The sequence below is a fragment of the Papilio xuthus genome, unplaced genomic scaffold (genome assembly GCF_000836235.2).
Source record: "Papilio xuthus unplaced genomic scaffold, Pxut_1.1 DF829758.1, whole genome shotgun sequence".
Lineage (NCBI taxonomy): Eukaryota > Metazoa > Arthropoda > Insecta > Lepidoptera > Papilionidae > Papilio > Papilio xuthus.
The window spans coordinates 1,900,174-1,905,294 of record NW_013528891.1 but is presented as its reverse complement, the minus strand read 5'-3'; the positions used below and the strand labels follow the sequence as shown (position 1 = coordinate 1,905,294).

The 5,121-nt window shown below is 33.2% G+C and overlaps 1 non-coding gene across 1 annotated transcript; it reads left to right on the top strand.

Annotated features, from left to right (window-relative positions):
- Positions 1-3,446: 3,446 nt before the first annotated feature.
- Positions 3,447-3,519, top strand: TRNAV-AAC (transfer RNA valine (anticodon AAC)). Its single transcript has one exon. It is a non-coding gene; the product is annotated as a tRNA-Val (tRNA).
- The last annotated feature ends 1,602 nt before the right edge of the window (positions 3,520-5,121 follow it).

The window sequence follows — 5,121 nt, the reverse complement described above, 5'->3', positions numbered from 1 at the left end:
TTTCTATCAGCCGTCATATCGAAACTCACTTCATTATTACGCACTTCCACATTGTATATTCAATCTCATTATCTTTTTGTTGTTGCAATCAACTCTCAAAATACGTCCATAACGGACTAACCATTTGCTTCTGAATTTCTCATCACGAAATAAAAACTAAGTTTTTGTTTTTAATTCCACGATTACAGTCAGAGACAAAAGCTGTTATCTAAATTAAAACATACATCATGTTTGTAAATATGATATAATGATTATTTTTTAAAAAGCAACGAAATTATGTTCGCAGCATAAAATGTAACGTTGTTTTAGATTTATCATCCAATTGCATTAAATTATACTGTTCACGAAGTAACTTTAATTAATCAAAATTTGGTTAATTTTACTGCTTGAAAATTATATTATAAATTTAATACTTTCGAGTAAAATCAACGTAGGTTCATGAATTTGTGTCTTCGTTATCATTGTAAATTAACACGCGAAACATAAACTTTGTACCCCTTTTTTAAGGAAATTACAAGAACGTATGAACGTATAATTTGATATAGTTAAAGTTAATATATAGAGAAGTGCATTTAACTAGTTTTAGACAAAAAAAAACGAATTATGAATTAAGGTTGAATTACAAGTAAGAGTCAGCCAATAGGAATATTAGTACAAGTTGAATATTTCCTTCTAAATATTCTCAAAATGAATGAATATCTTCTAAATAATTGTATTGAAATTGACTTCCAGAAGTTTCTTTATCCTTTAAATTTGTGTAATTTCATTGTTTATTCACCTAAATACAATATAAGTGACAATTTTATAACTCCTAACAATCGGAAAACAAATTGTCGTTCATTTTGTTTTGCTTTTTGGTATATTTTAATATACATTATTTCTCTTGTTTATAATAAAGATTTTAATTATTATGAAGGTATATTATTATATTTATTTTTAATTATTTTTATAATTTCTATCGGTTCCTTCGTTATTAATTATATTGTTAATTCAATCCAAAGTGAAATTCATGTTAATTTCATTTTAACAATAAACAAAATACAGAAATCTTTTAAATACGTTAATATAGATTTTAAATCATTTTTAATCGGCAATTGGATTTATATGTTTGTTCTTATTATATCTTATATTTTTATGATTTTAACACACTTATACGAATATAATTTAACTATAGTATTATGTTTATATTATATTTCTCTTATTATTTGTGACGCTAACATAATATATCTGGTGCGTGTGATAGAATTATTGACTGACGTTACAATGACATGGATGTCTGAATTAAAATATCTAGATAATATAAGATCTGACACAGTCAACACAGAGAACACAGGATCATTGAACCTAAGACAATATTGGAATACGTTGATCAAGTCTTACTTAGATATAACGAATGCTGCAAGTTTGTATGAAGAAATTGCTAGAATTCCGGTAAGGACTACCTTCAGAATTTACTCTTCGAAATATTATCTTGATCTTCTTCCTGCTTTTTTTCACCATATTCCTTCTTTCGCATGTCCTCTTTTACACAATTCTTTATTCATCATCATCATACTCAGCCTAAATTTGTCCACTGCTGGACGTAGGCCTCCCCCATCGATTGCCACAATGCCCGGTCCTGAGCCGCCCGCATCCATTGCACTCCCGCAACCTTGACCAGGTCATCGGTCCATCAATTCTTTATTATTTCCTTCAATTTTTCTTAACATTTATAGCCATTCAATTATCTATCCATACATGTCCATACTACGCTAACTATTATATAACCATACATGTCCAAACTTTTGTTATTAAATTTCACAACTTTTCCCAAGTATTAACATTATAAAATATTACCTGTAGAATGATACTCGGTCCGCGCGGAATGAAAGGAAAACTGAATTAATAGCCTATGTGTTCTTCCAAGCTACGTTCTATATCTATGCCAAATGTCAGTGAGATCCATGGAGCGGTTCTCGAGATAACTAACAAACATACATCCAAATAATCTTAATCTATACATTAATCATAATCATTAGTCTACAGTAGTCGACTGCTAAAGTTTGCTCTCATCGATTCCTATAATGCCCGGTCCTGTTCCGTCCTCATCCAGCGTGATCTATGCATTGTAAATCACATAAATCTCTAAACTGTTTTTATTCTTATATCTTTTCAGATTATCTTTTATATGAGTGCTGATCTTTTCAACATTTTATTGCACGTTGAAGTTTTATTAATGGTAAATAAATACAGTTACTTAAGTAACATAAAGTTCAATTTTAACCTTAAAATTTAGACAGCAGTGTTACAAAAAAGTTTTTTTTTTAATCATAAGGTGGCAAACGAGCTAGCGGCCACCTGAAATCACTGAAATAGCGAAGTCAACGTTGCCCATAGACATACGCAATTGCATATGCGTCGCCCACCTTCAATCGACGGAGGAGAGGATGCACACAAAGAAAATATTTTCCCTTTCCATGCATCCTGAAAGTCCACTTCCACTTCCCATCCTTTCCTTATAAGAAAAAGGGTGGGAAGGGAAAGAAGACTAAATTAGGCCTCCGGGACGCACACTCATCAGACGAAACGCGGAATTGCTTCCACTTAACGCCCGTCTTCTGTATAGTCGTGTTATTTCACCGGGCGAGCCGGGCCGATTCGTGCGAAGATGTTAAAGCGGGCTCTACCACTGTTAAAAGTTGATATGATGTTGAAGCTAAGCACTTATTGTTTACAGTTTCCGGACGATTTTTGGTCTAACGCACTCACCGGACTAGTATGGACGTTTAAACATTTCCTACTAATAGTTATAATTAGTTTTAAAAATGAAAAGTTTTTTACGACATTAAAAAATACTCAAGTTATGTTTCTTATTCCGGACTCGCCTGTCGAATGCCCAGGTTAGTGTAAAAAGGTTTCGACTATTTGTTAATATTAACCATGTATTAAAAAAAATAAGATTCACCAAGTTAAAGGTATGATAGGCTAAAAAAAGATAAAAATAAGGACCTCCCGGAAGCACCTAATTTTGGTCTTGCTCTGACACTAATACAAGCAACGCTTCAGGACATGTGGAAAAAGCAGTTGCTTTCTTTCTTTCGATTTGATGTTATAGTTTTGAATAACACTTTTTTTTGATTCGTTTAATTGTTGAAGCAAGTCTTTTGTTTTCCATTTTTTTTTACTCCGGTTTAAGAAGTAAATATGATATTCATCTGTTTGTATTCCTGTATTGTAGATAAACGTCTATTGTCCAAAACTGTATTACGCGCGGGCAACGCCGCGTGCATGTCGCGAGAGAGCGGCGCGTTCGCACTGGACGCAACATTACCTCTAAGCTTATTCTCTTGTATCGCTACTTACGTTGTTGTACTCCTTCAATTTAAGTTAACATGAATTTTGTCAAATATATTCCATTAATGTAGAGTGTAAATTTTTATTGCTTTAATTGGCAACACTGTTAAGCGGTTTCCGTGGTGTAGCGGTTATCACATCTGCCTAACACGCAGAAGGCCCCCGGTTCGATCCCGGGCGGAAACATTTCTTTTGTGTTTTAAATCTTGAAGAAATTTAGCATATGTTTATTTGTTAAGCTTAAATAAAAATTTATAGATTAACTTGTTTTTTTTTCAATCTTTTTTTTACGGACACCTGTGGAAGTGACATCTAGCGGCATTTTCAGGAAATTAAATGCCGCAGAAGCTACTTACTACTAGATGACACTGTTCTAATATATTTTAATAACATAGTTTTTAGCTATTATAAATTACTACTTATCTAACTAAACTAAAACCTTTTTATTTAACACCAATTAATATATTGTAATTTGGTTATTTTAAATCGAAAACCAAGGATAATTCTCCTGCTTGTCACTAGATGGCGCTCAAAGTGACAAAGTAAAAGATCGTAACAAACCAACATCTTTGGTCTCTTGTGAATTTAAGTTGTAGTAAAGTTAGCATACATCCGTCGGTACCGACCAATAACCTCTGCTTATAGAGGTTCCTCGCTTACCCAGGTTCGACTGAAGTACAATCAGTGCAGTAGAGTTCGGGGTTCTGCGAGTCAGCGTCAAAACGTCAGCCCACTATACGTCCCCACCAAGGGGCTCGGAGCCTACCCTAAGTTAGAGGTAACTAGGTCATAATCAGCCACGGTGGCCCATTGTGGGTTGACTTCAAACATATTTTTGAAATTTCTTCTCAGATATGCGCAGGTTGCATCACATTGCATCCTTCACCGTAAGAACGTCGGATAAAAGGAACATGTGAATATCCGTGACAAATAAAAAATGACACGTCATCCGTACTAGTTATATAACATGTACCAGGACAGTATAAGATGCAAGGTATTCAAGTAACGCAGTCGTGCGGGCGACCTGTGTAATTGATATTAATTGATAAATTCATGGGAATATAGAAGCGCAGGTCAACAGCTATAACTATTGTACTCAGAGTCATTAAGTAACCACTAAGGGAACCAATAACCGTTGTTTTATACATCCCTAAACGAGGATTTTGGGACTTAGAAACCCACATTATTGTGATGAGTTTGTATGTATGAAAGGAGTGAATATGATGGCTGATAGAGATGTATGGAAGAAGTACATACAGTAATAAAACAAACAACAAGAAAAATCAATTATTCATGCTATTTGATATTTATAGCGGATAGTTAATTAAATGTAGACATATAAAGAAATAACAATGATATTTAACCTTATTTTCACACGGTTATTAACTTATAATTTATTAAACGACCACACACGTATATATATTTTTTTAAAACGCCGATACAACCATGACATTCATATTTATGTAATTGACACGCAATTAATTACAACTAGATGTCGCTTATTGTTCGAAATTCAAACATAATTCGTAACCAAAGTTTGTTTTTAATTAAAAATAGCTAAGCTAAATATTAGATTTAGCTGTCGTCTGCAACTCCATACAGAATCAAATAAAATTTAATTAGTAGGCTATGTTCTACCAGACTATGTTCTACTATGCCAAATTTAAGCGAGATCCATGCAGCCGTTCTAGAGATAACTTCAAACACATCCATATTTCCATCCATTTAAACTTTCGCATTAATAATAATAAGATCTTAATATTAACCGCACCCATCGTGAGAAGGCAT